General features: G+C 45.6%; 1 protein-coding gene across 3 annotated transcripts in view; it reads left to right on the top strand.

The window, feature by feature from the left end:
* Positions 1 to 25,648, top strand: part of Tshz3 (teashirt zinc finger homeobox 3) — a 77,027-nt gene that overhangs the window by 10,134 nt on the left and 41,245 nt on the right. The window contains exon 1 of one of the 3 annotated variants that reach the window (XM_048369177.1): positions 5,917 to 6,749. The exons of the other annotated variants lie outside the window; for them this stretch is intronic. The gene's annotated coding sequence lies outside the window, so the exon portion shown is untranslated. Of the gene's footprint in view, positions 1 to 5,916; positions 6,750 to 25,648 lie in introns of those variants that run through there. 3 annotated transcript variants of the gene reach the window in all.

Below are 25,648 nucleotides of genomic sequence, written 5' to 3'. Positions count from 1 at the left end.
CTCTTCCAGTGTGGGTTTTGAGACAGGGTCTTGCTATATATGTAACTCCACCTGGCCTTGAACTTGTAATCTTCCTCTCTCAGCCTCTCAAGTGTTGGGATTACAGGCATGTGCTACCTGGCTTTCGTTTGGTATGTTTTAAGCAATCATACACAGAACTAAAATAAGAGGGTGCGTGTGTGAGAGGGGATTGCTTAGAAGATGGGTGTTGTGGCTGGATCTCCTGGCTGGATGTGACCCAGCCAGGTAGAAGCAGGAACTGTCTCCTCAGCCCTGCCAGGTGGGAAGTAGGGTACAGGAGCAGCCCGGCCCAGGCTGCAGAGTAGCAGCCGTAGTTCTGGGGTGACTCCAGCTTAAGACTAGAGCTCTACCACTTGAGCCACACCCCCACTTCAGCCTTTTGTTGGTTCCTTGGAGATAAGCGTCTCTTGGACTTTGCCTGCTTGGCTGGCTTTGAGCTGTGATGCTCAGATCTCAGCCTCCTGAATGGCTGTGATTACAGGTGTGAGCTACTGGTGGCCTTGGCAGCTCCAGGCTGGTTTTGATGGGGCTGGTTGATAGCAGGCCCTTGAACGCCATAGCCACCCCCCCCCCCCCGCCTTAATCAGCTGCCCCCATCCCCCCCCCCCCCCCCCCCGCGCTGACATCCGGTTCAAGTTTGACAGTTCCTTCCTTTTCTCTCCTCAAGGCCAATGCATTTTCTGTGCCCCACAGAATGTCCCTGCCTTCCTCTCTCCCCTCCTCTCCTAGGCCTTCTCCCTGCATACACCCCTCCACCCTCTCTACCTCCTTTCTGGGTCTCTGTTTCATGTCTCTGATTGGTCTCAGATGGGAGAAATTATTATTATTTCTTTCTGGGCGGGGGTGTGGGGGGAGTGTTGCTTTTAGTTCTGTGGGTTGGGCAGGTGTGTGGTAAAGTCTATTTTTTTTTTTTGTCTTTTCCCCCCTTCCCTTCCAGTACTGTAGGCCTGTTGCTAATTAATGTTCTTCCATAAGATTCTGTCGGAGTTGAGTAATGTTTTTGATCTTTATGCCTGATAACTGCATACTTAATGAGATTTCAAAGCTGCGAGCCCAGTTCCCTACAATTATTGACAGATGTCTTTTCTTTGCCATTGGGTTCAGCTCCATAAATCCTCTCGCCGTAATGAGGTTCAGTAAGTGCCACCCTAGCAGAGAGCTAATGAAACCGGGAGGGCGAACTGGCGCACGTCTGTCTGACACATTTTTTTTTTTGTTGTTGCCTTGAAAATTTACTATGCAGATGTCAAGCTGTAGGACGATTATTTCAAACATGCTAATTTTTTTTTATCTGGCTTTTGTGCTAGCCTTTGCCGTTAAAATAATAAATAAATAAATAAGAACTAATCTTACTTACCTCATTTCTGTTTTTTTTTCATTTTCAAGTCACAGTTAAAATAATAAAATAATAATAATAATAACCCTTGAATGTTTGGGAAGATCTTGACATAGGAATGGCCTTTTTTGTAGGTTATCCACTGGCAAGATAGGTTATTATTGTCATAGGTAAAGATAAAGATATTCTTGTAATCTATCTTTTAAGGCCGCACTTGAAAGATCAGAGAGTTGGGTCCCAACCCAGTGCCTCATGCCTGTAATCTCAGCTCCTCAGGAAGCTGAGATGCAAAGATCAAGGTTGGAAGCCAGCCTGGGTTGGGAAAGTCTGTGAGAGTCTCATCTCCATTTAACTAGCAAAAAGCCCGGGAGAAGTGGAGCTATGGCTCAAGTGACAGAGGGGCCAGGCTTGCAAAAAACATTTCAGGAATAGCACCCAGGCCCTGAGTGCAAGCCCGATGACAGGCACAGAAACAAAACAGAACAAAAAAAGAAAGAAAGAAAAAGAAAGAAGAAAAAGAAGAAGAAGGAGAGAGAGAGAGAGAAAGAAAGAAATGTTGGAGAATTCATTTCAGAGTTCTGAAACTAAATCCTGGGGGAAGAGCTCGATGCTATGCCAAACAGCCGATTTCCTCTTCAACAGCCATACATCACCCACCCACCCTTTCCTCCTGACAGAATGACATATGTCATTTATCATACAGCCCGGCCAGACAACAGCCAGGGGAGGGGAGCCCCGCTCTACGAGGTGCTTGTCCCCTCCTTCTCCTTCCTTTGGTACTTACAATGTGTTTAGTGGAGAGAGAGAGAGAGAGAGAGAGAGAGAGAGAGAGAGAGAGAGAGAGAAGCTCTGCTGAGTTGGCAAGAGACAGAGGGGAGGAGAGAAGAGAGGCAAGGAGAGGAGAGGAGGAGGTGATCCGCTGCTTTCTCGATGGTTGGGGTGCACCATCAGTAGAGACACTTAGGACTACTCGCAGCTGCTTCCCATGACCTGTTCGACTATTCTGCTGAGCCTTACCTCTGAGACTTACCCACGATCCCCCCCACAATCCTTCCTGCTTTTTCTTTTTCTTTTCCCTGTTCCTTCATTTTCTGCCCTCCTGAGTGAAGGGGAGAGAGAAAAGAAGGTTGACAGGTATCATTCAAACCAGCCTGGCGTGTGAGGGGTGTCGTAAATGAATCTCAGGGCCCCTGGCTTCACATGATTCAAACGTGCGTTATTGAAGATGGATGTTCCTTAAAAAAAGATTGATGGTGGATGTTGGGCTCTGGGCACCATTTATCATTTTGAATATTATTTAGACTTGCCATGTAAACCTGTAACTTGAGAGTTGGAGCAGCCGGAGCAGAGTAGAAGTGAGTTGAGCGTGTGTGTGTGTGTGTGTGTGTGTGTGTGTGTGTGTGTGGTTTCCATCGATTGGCCTTGGTTTCTCATTGCAGTTAGACAAGGCCCTCCTCCCCTCCATTTATAATAAAGACACTGCCCCCCACCCCCAGAATAAGGGAGGGGATGAAGTTTTAATTTGGAATAATTTCCAAGGACACAGAGAGAGAGAAAAAAAAATGAAGTGTCTGAGATTTACACTAACCTAAGTGGCAACTTTCTCTCTCTCTCTCTCTTTCTCTCTCTGTCCTCCATAAAGGCGATCACGTACAAAACATTAAAATATAAACAGAGCTGCAGTTGCTGAAGCCAGAACCCTCATCTGATTTTTTTTTTTAACTCTGTGGCATGCTTAAGCAAAAAAAAAAAGTGTATCTAAAAAGCTTAGCACACTATAACTTAAAAAAAAGAAACCCACAAAACTGATTGGCTTGGTTGTTAGTGTGAGGATGGAGAGACAGAGGCTTCCACATCGCAGGAATATTTGAGATAAAATGTGATCTTCCGTGGCTCTCTGCTGCTTCTAGCAGCAGCCTCTTCTTTTGTGTCTGCAGTCTCCCACAGTGGCCCCCTCCCGCCGACCCCACACTGGACTGATGTGGACAGCTGTTTTCCTAGGCCTTGCCGGTGGGGAGGGCGGTGGTGTTAACCACTTCTGGTGCTTGGTTCCCTTTAGCTCTGTGCGGTGGCCCCCTGGCCCCCTTCCTGGAAGTGCTTTGGGACGCAGCTGGCTGGCGTTGGCTGCAAAGCCCGGCTGTTGGGAAAGGTGGGGAGACTCTCCGGCCACACTTACTGGCCTTCGGGGCCTCTGCTCAGGGGCCTCCCAGCCTTTCCTGGGGGAAAGGAAAAGGAAACAGAAATTCTGTCTCTCTCACCCAGAGAACCAGAGAGCAAATGTGACTGTCAGGGAATAGCCTTCAATATGTAACTCTACTTGGGTTTGGGAGTTAAATAGAAGATTTCTTGTGTGACTTAGTGTGGACATTATTGTTATTATTGAATAATAGGACATAACTACTCAGGAGATCTGAGTATCACAGTTCAAAGCCAGCCCATACAGGAAAGTGGACATTATTTATTATTATTTTATGTATTTATTTATTTTTCTTGGTCATGGGACTTGAACTCAGGGTTTGGGCACTGTCCCTGACCTTTTTTTGCTACCACTTGGAGCCACAGCTCCACTTCCAGATGGTTAATTGGAGATAAGAGTCTCATGGTCTTTCCTGCCGGGGCTGGCTTCAAGCTGTGATTCTCAGTTCTCGGACTCCTGAGTAGGTAGGATTACATGCAGGAGCCTTCAGTGCCTGACTGTTATTATTATTAATTATTATTATTAAATAATAGGACATAACAACTCAGGAGGCTGAGGTCTGAGGATCACCTTTCAAAGCCAGCCCAGGCAGGTAAGTCTATATGAGACTATTACCTTCAATGAATCACCAAAAAGCTTTAAGTGGGAGTATGGCTCAAGTGATAGAGCACCAGCCAGCCTTGAGGAAAAAAGCTCATGGATAGTGCCTAGGCCCTGAGTTCAAGTCCTACTTATGGGCATACACAAAAGTGATGGGCCAGAAAGTTGGGAGAGATATTTTGTTGTTTTCTTTATTTTTTATCAAAGTATGTGCAATTGGCAGATCTATGGAAGGGTGGACGGGAATGTGGTCTTCAGGCTTCTGCAACCAACTTTTCTGTGCCGTGTAAAAAGTTTGCATCTGCCAGGAGGCAAGAAACCCCCCCAGTGCTGTAAGTCTCCAGGCAACTTTGTGTGTGTGTGTGTGTGTGTGTGTGTGTGTGTGTGGTGTGAGTGTGTGTTTTGAAATAACTTTATTAGCACTCTGATAGTTTGCACAGCAATGAATCTTATCAGGAGACTGGCGTTACCCAGCTGTGGCCCTGCCCGGGGGCCCCTCCTTGCATCCCCTACCATCAGGGCCTGTCCTGGGATGGTGTTTGGAATCGCAGCTGCCCCTAAGGCCACGCTGCTGTTCCCTTCCTGAGGTTTCACAGACTAAGGCCAAACTTTGATGGTGGTGTACTCCGCCTGCCTGGGAGGTATAACTGGAATACACGTGTCCATGTTGCAAGAGCAGCTGTAAACACCTTTGATTGCAAATGGCCTCAGCTCATTTCTTTTACTGATTAGAAAAACTTTGTGAGGAATCCATACCTTGGCCTACTTCAGGTATAATTAGTTAGGAATGGGGGTACACTCATGGGAAGAAACCTTTTTTTTTTGTTCGCTTTCCTTCTTATCCTTTTTTTTTTCTCTCAGTTTTATGGCCGGAGACATGATTTATTGCAGCCATCCATCTTGGGGGCTCATCCATCACACCCGGGTTGCTAGGAGATCCTGGCAGCAGCTGTTTGCTCTGAATCAGACAGAAAAGTTGTCAATCATCAAAGGCAGGTGAATAGCATTAGAAATACGCTATTGTCAGACGGAATAATTAATCAAAGAGAGAAAAGATAATTAAAAAGATATGACCCTTGCAAGTACTTGCTCTGGGTTGCCTGGAAAGAGAAAAAAAGAGAGAGAGAGAAAAGAAAAGAAAGAAAAGAAAAACTGCCTGTTTTTTTTTTCCAAGACACTTAAGCAAGCTGAGGGGCTGATAAAATATTCACTGTGTAGTGCATAGTTTTTAATTAATTGAATAAAAAAATGGTTCAACATTCAAAGACGGTGCCAGAGAACAGTCTGATTATGACTAGAAGTCATATTTATTGTTTGCCTGAAAAGGGGCCAGCCCCAGAGGCTAACTTTCAGTGGCAAATCTAGCACTTTTTGGTGAAAGAGTCAAGCTTGGGGGTCTGGGATCTTCAGGTAGCTGCTCAAAACCACTGTCCATTTTCTCCACCATCATCCCTGGTCATAGGATCAGCTGTTGCAGACTGGACCCCCTTGACAGGATCCGATGGCTTTCTATAGATCAGATGGATCTCATTTGAAAGGACAAAAATCCTTAGGAACCACACAGGTACTCGTGACGCACGCCTGTCATCCTAAGCTACTCAGGTGGCTGAGAACTGAGGATGGAGGTTCAAAGCCAGTCCAAGCAGAAATGCCTGTGAGACTCTTACTTCCAGTGAACCACCAGAAAGCCAGAAGTGGAGCTGTGGCCCACATGGTAAAATGCTAGTCTTGAACAAAAAAGTTCAGGGATGGCACCCAGGCACTGAGTTCAAGCCCCTGGACTGTGATACACACATACACAAAAATTCTTAAATTCAAAACATAGAAAAATGGGAAGCTTGGATGACAGACCGTCTGGGGAAGGCTTCATTTCACCTTCACATGACAGAGCAATGTCCGTCTTTACCCCAATTCTCACATGTGACGCAGAACATACTTTATTTCCCCAAAGTAGGGGAAAGTCTAGAATTCACTCTGTTGTAGCTTCAGAGTGCTCCCTGGAAAGTTCCATCTGGGGAGAGATAACAGAAATGTTCTAAACAGCATCTCCCTTCCCCCCTCCCGTTTCCTCCCCCAGTCATGGTCTAGCATGCCCATTTCAGGTTCACAAATTTATTCCTAGACTTAAGAAGTTCATTCCTGTTTGCTCTGAAGCTAAAATATTCTGCAGGAATTGGAAAATGTATTAAAGACGAAATAGAAAGTGACATGCTTTTTGAATTCATCGCTTTTTTAGTGAAATATGCTACAGACCCCGAAACAGATCTACTCCTTTAAAAAAATTTTTTTTTTATTCTATCATCCATTTCCCAAAGAGTAGCAGGACGTATAAAAATGAGGGAGAGAAAAGGATGGACGATTAGGATTTCTGAGAAGCAGGAAAGCAACCTCGTCTTTTCCCGGTCTGGATTTTATTTTCAGGGGACAACAGGGTATCATCGACTCAGCTTGTGTACCCTCCATATGCTAGCACTGAGGGTTCACAGCCTAGGGTCTCACTGGAATCAGGGGAGGCCGTACCTGGCTGTAGACTGGTCCATCTTCTCCCATGATGCACTTGGGATCTACCACGGAAGAGGCAGCCCTGACCTTTGGGTAAGACAGAATTATACTCTGATTAGCGAAAGCCCCTGCATGGCCTTCTGGGAAGTCCATGGAGGAGTCGAGATGAAATATTTCTCATCAGATCTTGTCTTTTCCAGAGAAATGAATGATCAGGGCTTGAAATTACTACTTGAGTTCTTTTTTCCCTCTCCCCGCCTTCCTCCCTCCCTTCTTTCTTTCTTTGGTGGTATTGAGGTTTGAACGCAGATCCTAGTGTTGGTCATTGAAATCCCCATTTGTTTGTTTTTGCTTTAGATTAGTGTGTGTGTGTGTGTGTGTGTGTGTGTGCGCGCGCACGCGCGCATGCTCTAGTACTGGGGCTTGAACTCAGAGCCTGGGTGCTGTCCCTTAGCTTTTTCACTCAAAGCATGCTCTTTATCGCTTGGGCCATAGTCTCATTTCCAGCTTTTTGCTGGTTAATTGGAGATAAGAGTTTCATGGACTTTCCTATCTGGGCTGGCTTTGAACTGTAATCCTCAGATCTCCAGCTTCTGAGTAGCTAGGATTCCAGATGTGAGCCCCTGGTGCCTGTCTGCTTTAGTTTGTTCATATAAGGTCTCTGCCACGTTTTCTGCCACAGGGCTGGCCTCAGACTTTCAGATTTCCTTCTACCTAGGTCTCCTCCTTAGACGGAATTACAGTTGTAAACCAATCCATGACACCCAGCTTTTTGTTGAGATGGGGTGGGGAGAAGCCTGCTAACTTTTTGCCTGCACTGGCCTTGAACTGTGGTCCTCCCTATCAACCCCTAATAATGGTTTCTTGAGTCAGAATTTCATCTCCTTGGAAGATTGGTGTTCTTTGAGACAAGGTTTGCTCTTGATCAAGCAGCACAGCTTAGACTATGCCAGGGATTTCGGTGGCTGGCCGGCCTGTTAGGAGCACTGCCATTATATGGCCTGGGGTTGTGGGTGGGGGGAGTCAGGAAGAAGGGGATGGGTTGTTTCCTCCTCCCTGTTAGTCCTGGATTGGTGAGGGGAAGCATGAGTGGGGTCAGTTTGCATCTGGCCTTAAGGAGAAATGTGGGCAGTGGTTATATTCGATTCCCTAATCACTGATCCCTAATCATTGGCTAATAACAGATTAAAAGAATCCCAAAATGTGGTCCATCAGAAGGATAAAGAAAGTTCCTTGTGATGCATTCATGGCAGATTTATGAAATCCTATTGAAGGAATGTGACCTTTTTTTTTTTTTTTTTTTTTTTTTTTTTGGCCAGTCCTGGGCCTTGGACTCAGGGCCTGAGCACTGTCCCTGGCTTCTTCCTGCTCAAGGCTAGCACTCTGCCACTTGAGCCACAGCGCAGCTTCTGGCCGTTTTCTGTATATGTGGTGCTGGGGAATCGAACCTAGGGCCTCGTGTATCTGAGGCAGGCACTCTTGCCACTAGGCTATATCCCCAGCCCGGAATGTGACCTTTAATGCTAGGGAAATTAGATTCCTTGAGACAAGTAAACAAAAGAGGTAAAAGGGGTTTTCATGTTTTGAGATGTTTGTGCAGACCTTTATTTAATTTAATTTTTATTTTTTGGTGCTGATAACTGGGGTTTGAATTCAGTGCCTGGGCGCTGTCCCTGAGCTTTTTTCTCTAACGGCTGGTGCTCTACCACTTGAGCCATAAGTCCACTTCTGGCTTTTTTGCTAGCACATGGGAGATAAGAATCTCACAGACTTTCCTGCCCACATTGGATTCAAACCATGATTTTCAGAACTTAGCCTCCTGAGGTGCTAGAATTACAGAGGTGAGCTACCAGCACCTTTTTTACTTTCCTTTGTAAGGAAAACAAAACAAAAACAATTAGAAGAACTAGGGCTTAAACTCAGAATCTCATGCTTACTAGAAAGGCAGGTGCTCTACCACTCAAGCTACACCCTCCAGCCCCCTCAAGGTCTTAGTTTATGCCTGAGAGGACCTGGGCTATGATCCTCTTTGTGAGGGTGAGTGGCACATTCCGCTACACGCAGCCACTATGCTTCCCCTATAGCTGGCACAACAAGCATGCACCCCTGTGCCTGGCCATTGATGCATGTCGACTCTTACAAACTTGAATGCACAAGCTGGTCGCCATCCTCCGATTTCTGCTCCAAGTAGTTGGGATTGCACTGCAGGCTTGAGCCACTGCACCGGCTCTACAAGTTTGTTTGTTTGTTTGTTTCCTAGAGCATTCAAGATGGAATATTTCTTGTCGTCCTAAGTTAGACTGTCTAAATAAGGAGTCTAGAAAGGAAAGGAAGGGACAGGTATTCAGGCAGGGGGCCAAGGGCCATTCATGACTTCTGTGAGTTTGTATTTTTGGCCAGGAATTCTAGTGGTTTCTGTAATGGTTTTCATGGGCAAGGAAGAGGAAAGACTACTATTCCAGGGTCTTCTGAATTCTAAGAGGCTTAGTCCTATCTGATCAGGGGAAAAAAATAAAATAAAACCCAGCTTAAATTCCACTGAGGCTTGGGTTCAATTGCTCCTTAACATCTCAAGTGACACACATTTCCCTGCTGGCGCTTAGAGATGCACAGGGGACCCGCAAGCCATTGTGGACTCTTCCTTCTTCATCTGTAATAGACCGGAAGCCAAGGATGGAGGAGAGAGGATGCACAAGTAAGCCACGTGACTCCCTCCAGGTGAAGCCGTTTTCGAGGAAAAGATGGGGGGCTTCCTGTGGTCTTCGTGCAGGGAAGGGAAGGACCCTCCTCTTTTATGCCTCTCCATCTCCTGTATCCCCCCTGCCCTCCCCCAGTGGTAGTATAAGTCAGCCCATTTGGATACACATTTAGTTCATGAATACCAGGCTGGTGTCTGAGAGCAGGGTGCTTGCTGCTCTGATTTTCTCTGGCTTCTTCCGTATCACATAGTCAAGGTAGCCAGAACTCTGTTACGTGACCCCAGGAGGTACTTACTGAGATAGTTAAGTGAATAGGTAATGGAACTAGCTGGGCAAAGGGAAATAAATAAAAGGAGTAGTGTGCATTTTTTTATTATTATTTTTAAAATCTAGCAGGGTCTTAGAGAGCCCAGAGTGATGAGATTTCACTGGGGAAGGAAGGCAGGGTTATTTGGAAACACGTGTACTTGGCTCTTTGTGAAAGAAATGAAGTATTTAACATTTCTCCCAGGAAAAACATCTTTCATTATTTGACGTGTTCTGTGGTAATGATTTTTTTTTCAGTTCAACACACAAATACTTATTAGCGTTCGTGCAAGAACCTGGCTGGGTGGATGGCAAGGCCTTTTTTTTCTTTTTTTCAAACAGGAATTGGCCGGCTGGCCAAGGAGGCAAAGGAGGAGGGATGCTGTTCCTGGTGCTCCCTGGGTGATGGTTTAGTTAACCCTGCCAGGCACATGCAGGTCACAGGCATTATGTTGTGGTGGGGAGGGCTTTCAGTTCAAGATTTTTCATTTTGTCTTTGTGCTGGTGTGGGGCTTGAACTCAGGGCCTAGGTTCTGTCCCCTGAGCCTCTTTGTACTCAAGGCTAGCACTCTACCACTTGAGCCACACCTTTACTTCCGGCTTTTTGTGATAAACTGGAGATAAGAGTCTTATGGACTTTCCTGTACTGGCTGGCTTTGAGCCTCAGTCTTTAGATCTCAGCCTCCTGAGTAGCTAGGATGACAGGCTTGAGCCACCAGCACCTAGCTGTTTTTCTGTATGTTGACTGTTTTTGGTTATCAGCAAGAATGTTCAGAACTGGCCAGCAGTGGCTCATCCTAGCTACTCAGGAGGCTGAGATCTGAAGATTGCAGTTCATAGCCAGCCTGGGAAGTGGGGCTGTGGTTCAAGTGGTAGAACAACAGCTTTGAGTGAAAAAGCACAGGACAGTTCCTATTCCTTGAGTTCAAGCCCTAGTACTGGCACACACACACACACACACACACACACACACACACACACAGAGTGAAGGATTGGAGATTTGCATACAGGAGATCTGCATACGCATCTTTGCATGCTGGGAGGTTGGCTGAGTGGACTATCTTGTTTGAAGATAATAAGGGGCTGGGGGTGGGGCTTGGAAGAGCTGATCAAATTCGTGGTTGTGATGGCTCTGGTTATTGTAAATTGCGATGTTCCTGGAAGAGAGTTTAAGTCAACAGAGTGCAGTGGGCATGTCTTTGCTGGGAAAGGGGGAGGTGTCACATCTCACCCCCCCTTCCAGGTGGATTGCTACGCCCAAGGCTGTGTCCCCTCGATTTCCAGGGGTGCCAGGAAGGGTACCATTGTATTGCTCTTGGACCCTGGAGTAGGGGGGTATGGAAGTGGGAAGGGCCGTGAGCCTTCTCCATTTGGATTTGACTGTGGTCTTCAGTGGTAAACTTCTGCTCCCCGTTATTTTGTTATCTCCTGTCTTAATCATTGATAACATGCATCAATCAGGCTGTGCGATGATAGTCCTGGCCCAGAATTTTCTACTGCTTTACCTGGAGATACTTTCTCTTAAGGTTGTGATTATAATTTGCTGGACTCCAGGCCCAACCACACTGTGGGTAAAGTTACTTGATGCTGAGGGCCCAGAGGGCTTTACTTTCTAAGCTCAATTTCCAAATAGAGCTGATTACCTGAGCAGGAGAACTCCCAAATGAGGTATGACTATGGGTAGCCTCTAAAACATAACATCTCTTTTTTCCATCCCCAAACCACCTTCTTGTATAATGTGTGTGTGCTGGTCCTGGGCCTTGAACTCTGGGCCTGGGTGCTGTCCATGAGCTCTTTTACTCAAGACTAGTACTCTGCCTCTTGCTCTGCATCTTCACTTCCGGCCTTTTGCTGATTTATGGGATATAAGATCCTCATAGACTTTCCTGCCTGGGCTGGCTTTGAAATATGATCCTCAGATCTAGCCTCTTGAGCAGCTAGGATGACAGGCCTGAGCCACCCACACCCACCCTTTTGATCAGTAAGCAAAGCTGGTGTTGAGCTCTGTGAGCCAGTGGCCTGGTGGTTTGCCTGTGTTGCCTGAGGGTTGGAGAATGTAGCAATCTGTTGTGTTTTCATATTCCAGAAGTATTGGACCATAAGGTTTCTGGCACTGGGGATGTGTGGTCGGGGGGTGGGGGGAGGAGGTGTCTCTGTAATCAATGGCAGAGCCGATTATTATATCATAAAGTTGATGATTGTGTCATCATCAGAGATCAGCTGCTGAAGAGACATAGAGTATCAGCAGAGGTCTTAGCAAAGGAGGATATAGTGTTCTCAACCAGCCTTGTCATGAAGGGAAACAATTCTTTTGGAGCTTCTGCCCTTTTGAGGGAAGAGGGAAAACTGTGTCTCTGTCTCTGTGTGTGTATGCATGTGCACAAAGCACACCAGTATTAGAATTTGAACTCAAAGTCCGGCCACTGTCCCTTAGGTTTTTTTCTTGTTCAAGGTTTTTTTCTTGTTCCTCTGGCTTTTGGTTGTTAGTTGGAGACAAGAGTCTCACAGACTTTCCTGCCCAGGCTGGTTTTGAACCAGATCTTAGGTTCTTGAGTAGCAGGGCTTACAGGAGTGAGCTACTAGTATCCAGCTCCTTGTTTTCTTGGAACACACTTGTTTCTGTATATCTTCTTTGCCACTAGGGTGGCTTCCTCTCTCACGATGTGGCCATGTCCTTTCCAGTATGTATGTTTTCACACCACTGAGTGTGAGAGAATGGCTAGCTGAGTCGAGCTGCACCTGGATGACATGGAGTCCTGTTTCACCCGCATGTACAAGGCATCGTTATTTCCATGATGAATTACACACTCATGTGGTTGCAGATTCATTACAGCAACAACAAACAACAACTAGCCAGGTGCCAGTGGCTCACGCCTGTCCCCCTAGCTCCTCAGGAGGTTGAGATCTGAGGATTGCAGTTTAAAGACAACCCAGGCAGGAAAATCCGTGAGACTCATTTCTCATGAATCATCAGAAAGCTGAGAGTTGCTGTGGCTGAAGTGAAAGCACCAGCGTTGAACAAAAAGCCAAGTGACAGCACCTGGGCCCTGAGTTCAAGCCCCAGTACCCCCCACCCCCCATCAATTTGGAACAAATTTACAGTATCACTGCCCCTGCCCCACCAAAAGATGATAAGCAAACAATTTCAAGTAATGCAAGAATGTGTATGATTCCTTCTTTTTTTTTTTTTTAAAGATGGTCCTAGGTCATGAACTCAGGTCCTAGGCACTGTCCTTGAGCTTCTTTTGCTCAAGGCTAGCGCTCTAACACTTGAGCAACAGCTCCACTTCTGGCTTTTTCTGTGATTAATTGGATAAGCGTCTCATGGACTTTCCTGCCTAGGCTTGCTTTGGATCATGATCCTCAGATCTCAGTCTCCAGAGTAGTTAGGATGACAGGCATGAGCCACTGGTACCCAGCTATGGGTTACCTACAGGAGCATTAAACATTTTTTTAAGACATTTTTATTTGTGTGGTGTGGGAGATTGAACCCAGGACTCTCGGATGCTAGACAAAATGCTTAACCCCTGAGCCACATTATAGAGATTCCATGTCTTGTAATTCTCCTGAGGGCAGGGTGCAAGCATTGCTCCTCCTTTCCTACAACTACTAGGGGGGAGGGAAGGAGGGAGAGAAGGACGGAAGGAGGGAAGGGGAGGGCCCCTGGGGGTGGAAGGTCAGACACACAAAGTTACCTCTTGTCCTTCCTCTGCCCTGGTGGCTGGGATTGTGCCAGCCTCTTTACCTAAACTATCTTCTTCTTCCCACAACACTTCATTTGCTACTTTGTGACTCACAGGGTTCAGACAGATATTCCTCTCTCTCTCTCTCTCTCTCTTTTTAATTTGCAGATTGAATAGAATTTGGCCTCTGGTCTGAAGGGACCTCACAGTGGACTCTAAGGTGGGAGGTGATGGAGAGTCAGTCTAGAAGAGAACTGGAAGATAATTATAAAACTGGCTCTTCAATAGGGCAGTGTGCTGCTGTGACCTTTGGCCTCCCCCTGGTCCCCCAGTGGGAGGGGTCTGCATCCTGGCATTCAGCAGTGTCCCTGCCCCTTGCTCCATCCCAGATCCCTGCCTTCCTCAGGCCCTGCTGGCAGCTCCCTGCCTCCACAAGCCAGCCAGTCCTCCTGAAGCCCCGTCCTGCTCGCCCGGCCTGAGGACTTTTTCTAGAAAACTCCCGAGACAGGGCAGAGAACTGATCAGTGTTGAGAGTTTTATTTTTGCCCCCAAATTTCAAACTGTATGGAAGGCAGAGGCTGGGCAGCCTTTTAATGAACACAAAGCAGCATTTCTAAATTAAAAAAAAAAAAAAGAAAAAAGAACACACACACACACACACACACACACACACACATCATGACCCTCTTAGAAAGGAAATAAAGGAAGAAGCCAGTATAAGGAAAACAGAAAAAGCTGATCTTAACAATTTTTGTGATTACTCATATCCCTAGGCTGGGACTTGAGGAAGCTGGTTATAATGGATTGTTCTTTTTCCCCTTCCGAGTTGTCTCTCTGTCTCTGTCTCTGTCTCTCTCTCTCTCTGTTTCTCTTTCCCATTAGAATGAGGAGTAGCTCATACTTTGTTTGGCATGTGGTTGTTGTAATTAATTCTGGAACCATGTGGGGTGCAGGGTGTGGAGTAGAAAGGATTTGGAACTAGGGGATCCTTGAACTCACGGCTCTCCTAGATTCCTGTTTGACGCTCACCTTCTAACTCAGGGAGATAACTCCATGGCCACAGAGAACTCACCTTCTGACAATCCAGAAAATGGGGAAAATCCCCCCCCAAAACGAAAGCCATCTAGTGGTTAGTGCTTATTAGCTGCTTTAAAAATATTTTCTGGCTGTTCTTATGCAATGGCCGGGAGCTGCTCCCCATTTTCCCTTGGTGTGAGTCTTAAGGGAGCCCCAAGCAGAAACACTTCAACGGCGACTCAGTGAAATAAATGAACGATGTGCAAGCAGGCGGTCGTGGGCCAAGGTTGACCTTCTACCACTAATTTCTCCATTGTAATTGTGGTAATGTGATATCAACATACACGTCAGCTCCACTTACACAGACACCAGGACAGCTGGACACCCTCCTTTCAGCGGGAAGAAATTACCATCCTCTCTGATTTCTTGCTCTGAGCTTAGGTGACCAAGCCAGAGGTAATTACACAATTAGGATGGAAACCAAGCTGGGCCTGTATAACCTTTCTCTCCATTAAAGTTTAGGTAGCTTATTTCAATTTTCACATTTTCTGCAGTCATTAATAATGTTTTTCCTCAGCGCCGGTGTCTCACGCCTGCCATCCTAGCTACACGAGAAGCTGAGATTAGAAGATTGCCGTTGGAAGCCACTGTGGGGAAGGAAAATCTGTGGGGTGCTTATCTCCAGTGAACCCCCGAAAGCCAGAAGTAGGGGTGAGCCTCAAATGGCCATGAGCAGAAAAAACTAAGGGACAGTACATGGGCCCTGAGTCCAAGCCCCAGGACTTACACACACACACACACACACACACACACACACACACACACACACACTTTCACAGAAGCAAATGGATCTGCAAAGACTGGAATTATTATGAAATTTCAGGAATGCTTTAATTTTCTGCCAATGGGGCTTTTTGTTGTTGTTTTGAAGTTTAAATAAGTTGACCTTTACTCTGCCCCGGAGGAGACTGATCACGATTGCTGGCCTTGTAGTAACTGAAACTGTCCCACTTAGGTGATTACTAAAATATTTTCTCAATTGAATGTTTATACTTACAAAAGTCAGGTAAAGAGTACATTTCATTTTGGACAATGTCACCTCTTCCCTTGATCTCTCCTAGGTTCCCCACCCCCCATACCCACCCACAAGTTGTACAGTTCATTTTCCACATAGTGTCCATTGAGTACCACAGCTATATTTGTTCAGCCTTTGTCCCTTCATTTCTCTTAGAAGAGTTTTTTTAATAGATTTTTAAAAACTGGTTATTGTAAGGGTGATGTACAGAGGGGTTACATAACTGTAACCAGATAAAACATCTTTTTTTTTTTTTTCCGAAAGGGTCTTCACATAGACCACAAGCTTATCTGCGAGGCAGTCTCTCTCCTGTTGCTCAGGCTTGAGAGTCTTCTTTATGTTCAAATCACCATCTGTGCAAGTGTGCATATGGTATTGTAAATTAATTGCATTGCTATAGAATTGGAGGCTTATATACCTGACTGATCCCAAAGAAGACCGCCCCCGCCCCCAGTCTCTTCCATTTCTTCCTTTTTATTTGTAACTGGATAGCAGAGGAAAGACAGTGGTAAGGAAAATGAGCCTGTGACTGATGAGTTAGCAGGCCACAACAAGAATAAGATGTTTTCTGCTTTAAGGAGAAAGAACACCAGGCACCAGTGGCCCATGCCTGTAATCCCAGCTACTCGGGGAGCCTGAGATAGGAGCATTGCAGTTTGAAGACTGAGAAACTTTTATCTCCAATTAACCATCAAAGAGACAAAGTTAGAGTTTGTGGCTCAAGTGGTAGAGCCCTGGTCTTGAGCAAAAGAAGCTCGGGGACAGTGTGCAGGCCCTGAGTTCGAGCCTCAGGACTGGCACACACACACACACACACACACACACACACACACACACACATACACCAGCTAATTATGCAAATGTGCCTGTGTAGACTGAGTTAGACAAACCAGGGGACAGGGCTGTCAATGTAAAACCAGTTCTTCGGTGTTTGTCAGCTCGCACAAGGCCTGGTAGAGGCACCCAGGAAACATACATTTTGCCCTGAATCTTATCTGCACACATCGGTGCTGTTCAGTGTTCAATTCAGGGCTGTCCACTTGTCTTTTTTAAGATGTAGACTTGAGCTCCGTGCTCACTGAGTTTCTCTGATCCCTTTTCTAGCAAAATGTGTCATTCTTATGTGGATCTGAGAAATGGATTGCAGCTAGAGACCTGGGCAAAAGTTCTATTCTGACAGAGTTTATAGCAACATTTTTCTTAATTATTCTTGATATTTTGCCCATGACACCATTAGCGTCTTCAGAGGACAGAGATAAATAGCAAGGATCCACCAGAACAAAGTGCAAACTGAACGCACTTAATTATTGATACCTCACTAACTAAAGGATCTGAAATGATATTAGCAGATGCCTGGGTGATGTGAAGGCAGATGGATTGGTTTTTGTGTGTGTGCATGTGTGTGTGTGTGCGTGCATGCGTGTGTGTGCATGCATGTGTGTGTAGGTGTGTAGTGTTGTTGTTAGCTGCAAATAGAGACAATGTCCAGATAAACTCCAGAAAAACAAAGAAAGCAGTAAGCAGATGAGAGATTATTGTAGTTCATTTAATTTTTTTCTTCCAATACCATCGATTTCATTTTGCATATCAGGTTTGAAGGTTTAATTTGTAAAGTCTGAGTTTTTTTGTTTTTTTGTAGTATGACAGGAGATTTGCCTGCATATGATCTAATGATTATTTTTTAAGTTCATTTTGTGTATTGAATTTGGAGATGTAGATAGGTTGTAAGGCCTTTTGTGTTTTAAATATGTGACAAGAAATAGGTTTCCCTGTGTACTAATGATATTTTAAATAGTAAATGGCCTGACCCAATTGCATATATAGCATGTGTTTCTATCTACGTGCATGCATGTATATTCTATGTGTGCTTGGGTAGTGTACATACACATGGAATAGGAATTTGTGATAGGAGTTTATGTTTTCTATCTTATTATTTTTTTTTTTACCAAAAGTGTGTGTGTGGGGGGGGGCGGGTTGGCTTGAATTTAGGACCTGGGCATTTTCCATTAACTTTTTGCTCAAGGCTTGTGCTATACCACTTAAGGCACAGTTCCACTTCTGGCTTTTTTTTTTCTTCATTCATTGGAGATAGGAGAATTATAGACTTTTCTGCCTGGGTTGGTTTCAAACCATGATCCTCAAATCTCAAACTCCTGAGTGACTTAAAGTATAGTTGGGCTAGGACTGTGGCCTAGTGGTAGAGTGCTTCCTTGCATACATGAAGCCCTGGGTTCGATTCCTCAGCAACACACACACACACACACACACACACACACACACACACACACACGTCTAGAAGTGGCTCAGTGGTAGAGTGCTAGCCCTGAGTAGAAAGAAGCCAGGGACAGTGCTCAGGCCCTGAGTTCAAGCCCAGAGCTGGCAAAAAAAAAATAGTATAGGCATGAGCCACTGGTGCCTGACTTCCAAATGGAATTTTAAAATACGAATTTTCAGTGGCTATGTGCATCTGATCATACAAAATAATATTTGTCAAAATGAACTACAGTAAATGGAAACAAGGTTTTTTTCTTTGTCGCTTTTTTACTTTCTTTTTGTCCTTTTTGTTCGTTTATCTGTCAGAAAGGGGGGAACAAGGGGTGAACAAATGCAACAGTGGCACTTACTGGACACTATGTGTAAAATGAACTATACAACTTGTGAGTGGGAACGGGAGGGAAAAACTGGGAGAGAGGGAGGGGAGGGTTGACATTGTCCAAAACAAAATGTACTCTTTATCTGACTTCTGTAAGTGTAACCTTTAGAATAACAATAAACATTTTAAAAAACCACTCATTTTAAGTGCTTATTTCCAAGCAGAATAAAGCTCCTCCGTGGTCACAAGCCACATCTCCCTTCCCTCTTGTTAGTCCCAAATCCTTAGGAAAATAAGGATTTCATGTGTTTATCCTGATGTGTTGACATAGTTCCTCATGTGTGAATGTATCTCACGTTATTTCTAAAATGAGGACAGTGATTCCTAAGGTTAGGAAAACATGAGGAAGGCCATTCTTCAGACATAGTCACGAATAGATCGAAGACCCAGAAGCTTTGCTGGAAACTTCTGGGATTCAGGGAAAGTAGGAACTTAAAAACCTGTCAAAGGGGGCTGCATGGTGCTTTCCTTTTTGACCTCTGGCACCATGATGTTTCATTATATAGTTCAGTGTATTTTATTCTAATGGCTCTGTATTCGTGTGTGTGTGTGTGTGTGTGTGTGTGTGTGTGTGTGTGTGTGTTTCTGTCCTGGGTCTTGAACTCAGAACCCAAGTGCTATCCTGAGCTTTTTGTTTGCTCAAGGCTGGTTAACCCTCTACCCACATCTCTAATTCCAGCTTGTTTGGTGGTTCATTGGAGACACAAATCTCATGGATTTTCCTGCTCAGGCTGCTCAGGCTGGCTTCACCTCAGATCTCAGCCTCCTGAGTTGCTAGGATGACAGGTGTGAGCTACTGGTGCTGGGCAGTGGTTTTTGCATTGACGGATTGGTGGATTGGAACAAGGTAGGGGTCTCTGCGACAGTCTGGCAGAGCAGCAGCAAGGAAAGGACGAGCACATTGCAGATGGAGCTCCATGTTCCAGGAGAAACCTGGGGTAGGGCTTCTAACAAAATGAATGCTCCCTTGGACATTTCTGGTTTGCCTGGGCTGTGCCCACTGCTCCCTGTTCTCCAGGGTTTCCATAGGAACTCAGTGCATGAGGCTCGGGAGGGTGTTGATGCAAAGGGTTGCGTGGATGTTTCCAGATGCGGGCATGAGAGCGCAGAGCTCAGCCAGCCCAGCCAAGCTGCTTGTGCTTCTGTGTGCTGCGTCTGCAGCTGCTTACTGGGGAATTCAATAAGGAGGCTCCTTGGATGCTCACCCACGCGGATCGGATCGCAAGGGTGGGTGGCGCCCAGGAACAGCACCCCCGAGGTGAGCTCCTCAGAGCCCCTGGGCTTCTCTGGTAGGAACACACACGGACACATATACAAGGGGACTTTCCGTTTGCAGGGCTCTTCTCTTGGAACGGTTTTTAAGAGTATTTTTCCTTCATGAAACTAAATGAATTTAACTTTTTTTTTTAAATAAGAAAGCAACAATACATTCAGTGGAAGTGGCTCCACGCTTGTCATCCTTGCTACTCAGGAAACGGCATCTTTCAAAGGAATTGTTTTTATTCTTGCACAAGGGATGAGCAGAGGGCTTGCAGTTACAGCGGTCAGGCAATGAGGACGTTGCTTTTGGGACTGTGTCTTCTTGAAACTTAGTCCAGGGCAAAGGTGAGCAATACCACATCGCAACAAGGTAAGCGGGGAGTAGTGGCAGCTGTTCGTAATCCAGCTATGCAGGCGGGAAAAGGTAAAGTGATGGTAATTCCAGACCAACCTGGGTTAAAAAAAAAAAAAGGCAAAGGCCCCATCTGAAAAATCACCTAAAGTAAAAAGTGTAAGCGGTGTGGTTCAAGGAGTAGAGAGCAAGCAGCAAGCCCCGAGTTCAAACTACAGTGCCACAAAAAAGCAACACTGCACATAATAGAAAAGTCTAGATACTTCAAAGAGACCTTTAACTCCATCTCTTTTACCTCCCTGCTAGAGCAAGCACCTTTAGTACCAATTTGTACCTTATTTTTTCCAGATCCTTGAAGCCATTAAACACATGCTCCTCTATTTTCAGTGAAAGCATACCTAAGGTAACTTGCATCTTACTCTGCCATGTAAGAGTTCAGGTGCGTGCATGCGCGGCTACACAGACATATACTCGCTACATCCAGCGGACAATGAAAGAATCGGATGTCCAGCTCCGATTCTGCAAACTTCGCTGCGTGTGTTATAGTTTTATTCAGTCAAGTGGTGGCAAGAAGTCAATCTCAGATTTTATGTTTTATAAGCGTCTGGAGGGTTGTGTCCCATGAGGCAGAGCTACCTTCCCCCCTCCCCTCCAGGGTGTGAAATAACCCTTGGTTTTGATCGTTCGTTTCTGGAGCAGAGTCTTGCTCTGTAAGGCAGGCTAAGCCTGGAACTGGCATCCACCCCCCTCTACCTCCCGATGGCTGGGACTGCAGGCATTCACCACCACGCTGGGCTCTTGATGGCCATATATGTGTGTTGTTTTTCTAGAAGAATCAACCTCCTCTGTGTGCATCTTTGTCCAGCAGGTGCCTTTCTTGTATCTCTGTGAATTAGAGTCTTGGGGTTTGGGGGTACGGTGAGGAGGGTGGTGATTGCTTGCTGCCAAGGTGAGTTTAGCACTCAAAATGATATGCATTCAGTCTTATTCTCCTCCCACTCCCCCTAAAAAGATAGCACCCATTTATTTTTTTCTTTCTGGGCTACTTGTGCAAGTGAAAGTATTCATTCCTCTTAGAAATGGACCTCAGATTCTTGGGCTTTCATTTAGGACTTTGAGTAGAAGCAGGTAGGGATTCAAGTGGGGAGGTCAGAGCTCTGTGGAATTTGTCCCTCGGATGGTTCATTTTGTGGATGGAAAAAGGGCACACAGGAAGAAGCCCGGATTCCTGCATGGCCCTGGCCGAGCTGAATTAAGGAAGGTGATGTGTGTATGTGTGTGGGGGTGTTGGGATCTGGTCCTGTGCCCGCCCATTACCTGGCTAAGCTTGCAGGACTCAGGGCCAACGCCAAGAACAAGAATTAGAAGTGTCTGTAAGTTACCTTTGTTTAACTTTCCTGCAGCCCTCTGCCAGGGAAGCTAGCTGTAGCATGTTGGTTCTTAGACAATGACTGTGGGATTCTGCAGAGATCCTTTTGGGTTTTGGCTGAATAATATTTAAGGATTTTTGAAAGAGTGACTTAATTGTGTGTGTGTGTGTGTGTGTGTGTGTGTGTGTGTGTGTGTTTTAATGTAATGGATGGCGTCGTAGTCAAATGTATTGAGACACCCCAGTAGCATTTTTACTAAAATTGTTCCTTGGAGAAAAATAGGCACATATGAAAATGGTGGTTTCTCTTTTTCCATTCTTGGAAATGAGAAAAATAAAAAAAAAATAAATTAAAGAAATCATTGAATCACAGTGCCCAGAGATTCACTCATTTGTAAAGTTGTTTTCCTCGCTAGACCTGGCCTACTTAAAGCAAGGCCATTTCATCTTTCTTTTTCCCTTTCTATCTTTCCTTCAGTCCTTCTTTCCTTCCTTCTTTTTCTTTTTCTTTTTTTTTTTTGTGGCAGTACTGAGCAGTCCTGGGGCTTGAACTCAGGGCCTGGGCACTGTCCCTTAGCTTTTCCTACTCAAGGCTATTGTTCTACTCCTTGAACCACAGCTCCACTTCTGGTTTTCTGGTGGTTCATTGGAGATAGGAGTCTCACAGGCTTTCCTACCCAGGGTGGCTTTCAACTATGATATTCAGATCTCAGCCTCCTGAGTAGCTAAGATTACAGGTGTGAGCCACCAGTGCCCTTCTGTCTGAGTTGAGTTGGCCTTTGTTTGGGAAGGAACAGTGGTTGGAAGTTCAAAACTCCTTTGTGTAGGTGAGTTGGTGCAGAGCACTGCCTGGGTAGATTTTAGGCAAGTTCCAGAGCCGCTGCATTGGAAGGCAGTAGGCCTGGATTTAGGATCCAGACAGCAATTTCTGCTTTTGATTTTTCTGCCTGCTGTGGCTTCTTGAGGCTTCAAGAGAGTGGGAGGAAAGTTTTCTCAGGGTTGAGCAGGAATAAGTCATATTTCTGAAACTTGAGGGCTGCCTAATTTTACGTTGGCATCAGGATATTCAATGAAATTCTATTTGTTTTCCTAGTTGTAATGCAATTGCTTGTACAAAGGAGGGGAGGATTTGGCCCACCTTTGGTGTTTCTGTGGTGGGTTTGTGTGTGTGTGGGGGGGTGTTATTTTCAGTGAGAGTTGTGCTATATGTAGCCCAGGTTGGCCTCAGCCCCTGGAGTGCTGAGATTACAGGCATGCACTACCATACCTGGCCTCAATACTTTCATTCTATTTCGATCTTGTTGCTTTGATATCATTCTGAAGAGCCACACAGTAAAGATGTAAAATAAAAAATCCTGAGGAAGCAGCATGAGTGGCTGAGCACTGGACTGCCACGTAGGGGACTGAGTTCCATCGCCAGCACTACACATATACAAAAATAAGCAAAAGAATCATTAAATAAATTAAATAAATGCCCTTGCTTTTATTTTTCCTGATTGGTGATTGGTTGATTGTGTTGGATTGGAACCCAGGGATGCCAGAACTCCAGAATGCCAGGTAGAGCTCTATTCTATGGTGTCAGGCATATGCCAACTCCTCAGTTAATTTCTAATTATGGAAAACTCAGTCTGTTAAAATAACTAGTAATAATAATCATCATCGTCGTCATCATAATAATAATGCTTCAAAAGTACTGTCAGTGATGTCCTTGTGGCTGGAGGTCCACGTGATGCCCTCTTACGTGGAGACAGAGTCTGACCTCTACAGAGACTGTCCAGTCATGGGCTCCAAAGATATTAAAAGCCCAGCATCAGTAGCTCAGGCCTGTCATCCCAGCTGCTCAGGAAGACTGAGATCTGAGGATTGTGGTTCAAAGCCAGCTGTGGCAGGAAAGTCCATGAGACAGTTCTCTCCACGGAGCCACCAAAAAACCAGATGTAGAGCTGTATGGCTTAAGTGGTAAAGCACCAGCCTTGAGCAGGAAAGGCTAAGAGAGAGCACCCAGGCCCTGAATTCAAGCCCCAGTATCGGCAGGCTGTGCAGATGACCCTCCTCACCTCTGACCCCAGGCTCAGAATCCTGTGATGGAGTGAGTGGAGTTGGAGAATTAGATTCCCTCTCTCGGCCCTGCCCCCAGGTCCTTGCTGGGGTTCAAAGCACCATATTCCTCAGGGTGAGCAGGGCAGGTCTGGGGTGCTAATGTGACCATCTGCATGTTGGTGCAGCACATCAACCGATCCCCTAGAGAGGTCAATTTAACCCTTCCAAAATCTGCTGAGTGATTACGCATTGATTTTTTTTTTTTTTTTAAATAGAGTGGTGGAAGAGAAAAACCACAACAGAAATAAAGAAGGGGAAAAAAATAAACCAAAGTGTATGTTGATAAGATTTTTGTGTTTTGGGCTGGGAATATGGCCTAGTGGCAAGAGTGTTTGACTTGTATACATGAAGCCCTGGGTTCGATTTCCTAGCACCACATATATAGAAAATGGCCAGGGGCTGGGGATATAGCCTAGTGGCAAGAGTGCCTGCCTCGGATACACGAGGCCCTAGGTTCGATTCCCCAGCACCACATATGCAGAAAACGGCCAGAAGCGGCGCTGTGGCTCAAGTGGCAGAGTGCTAGCCTTAAGCAGGAAGAAGCCAGGGACAGTGCTCAGGCCCTGAGTCCAAGGCCCAGGACTGGCCAAAAAAAAAAAAAAAAAAAAAAAAAGAAAATGGCCAGAAGTGGCGCTGTGGCTCAAGTGGCCGAGAGGTAGCCTTAAGCAAAGAGAAGCCAGGGACAGTGCTCAGGCCCCGAGTGCAAGGCCCAGCACTGGCAAAAAAAAAAAAAAAATTGTGTTTTATCATTTATTTTTCCTTAAGCATAAATAGCAAAGCTATTGTGCTTTGGTATCTGGAATAAACTCGATATATTTTTTTTTATAATGAAACCTCTTTATAGGATCCCATTATGAACAGAAACATTGGTTTTCAATTTATATTTGTGTTTGTGTGTGTGTGTGTGTGTGTGTGCAAGTGTGTGTGCAAGCACATACCAGTCCCCCAGCTTTAACTCTGGGCCTGGGCACCATCCCTGAGCTCTTTTTATTCAAGGCTAGTGCTCTACCCCTGAGCCACAGACCCACTTCCGGTTTTTAGGTGGTTCTTCATTGGAGGCAAGACTCTCATGGACCTTTCCTGCCTGGGCGGGCTTCAAACCCTGATCCTCAGATCTTAGCCTACTGAGTAAGCTGAAATGACAGGTGTGAACCTGCAGTGCCAGGCTGTTTTTGAATCTTCAAAGCCTTCCATCTGTCAGGTAGTAATGTTGTCTAGCCCCTTCCCTACCACCACCAGAGAGAGCCCAGTGAAGCTTCGCAGTGCTGAATGGTACAGAGCAGAAGGGGTGATGGGCAGGGGAGGGGCATAGTCATCCCTGTGGGGTTGTCTCCTGCTTTGGTACCAGGAGACTTGTTTTAAATAATTCCTTTGAGCCAGGCACAGTGGCTCACACCTGTCATCCCAGCTACTCAGGAGGCTGAGATCTGAGGATTGAAGTTCAAAGTCAGTCAGGACAGCAAAGTCCATGAGATTCTTATCTCCAATTAACACCCCACTCCCAAAAACCAAACAAGTGGAAATGTGTTTCAAGTGGTAGCATGCCAGCCTTGAGAACCAAAGCTAAGCCACAGTGACCAGGCCCTAAGTTCAAGTCCCAGGACCAACACACACACACACACACACACACACACACACACACACACACACACACGTTTTATACACAAAGATTGTCATTTTTAGGAAGCTCCGAGCTAATGCTGTTGGAGGTACGTGCGTTTCTGTTAGGGAGTGTGATTATCTACCTGCCTTACCAGTTTGAGTGAGAGTTTAGTTCGCGGCATTTGTATGGGTCTTCAGCATCAGAGCGTCCATTCCTGGATGCTGTCCATTCCTGTCTGTGTCAGCCACTACAGGAGAACGCTTATGAGGGTGTGGTCTATCAGAGCCTTTTACGCTCCTATCCAGCTGAGCTCTGATTTTTGAATCATGCTGTAGCAATTATGTCTTCATTTACAGCGATTTGGTAAGAAATTCTTCATCCTGTTAAGGAGTTGTTTGTTTTAGAAAGAATTAAGAACCCAAGAGCCAGATTGCATCTTTATGTGTACATGTGTGTATCTTTGTGTGTGTGTATGTGTGTGTGTGCGTGCGTGCACATACACCAATATTGGGGCTTGAACTCAGGGCCTAGATACTGTCCCTAAGGTTTTTCTGCTCAAGGTTGGTGCTCTATCACTTAAGCCACAGCCTCATTTCTTGCTTTTTTAGTGGTTCATTGGTGAGAAGTGTCTCATGGACTTCCTGCCCTGGCTGGTTTTGAACTGTGATCCTCAGATCTCAGCCTCCTGACTGGCTAGGATGACAAGTGTGAGCCTCTAAGTTCTAACTAAGATGCTACATCTGGAGTCCATATCCATTATTAGGTTAACAAAGCCTTCCTTCCCATCCCATTCAGCTGATGCTTTAGTATTTAGGGTAGCAAACTTGTGTCAGGGTTGGGTGTGGCAGACTTGCCTGTAATGCCAGCCCTGGGCA

The sequence above is a fragment of the Perognathus longimembris genome, chromosome 20, assembly GCF_023159225.1.
Source record: "Perognathus longimembris pacificus isolate PPM17 chromosome 20, ASM2315922v1, whole genome shotgun sequence".
NCBI classification, from domain to species: domain Eukaryota; kingdom Metazoa; phylum Chordata; class Mammalia; order Rodentia; family Heteromyidae; genus Perognathus; species Perognathus longimembris.
This window is presented reverse-complemented; position numbering and strand designations above follow the sequence as displayed.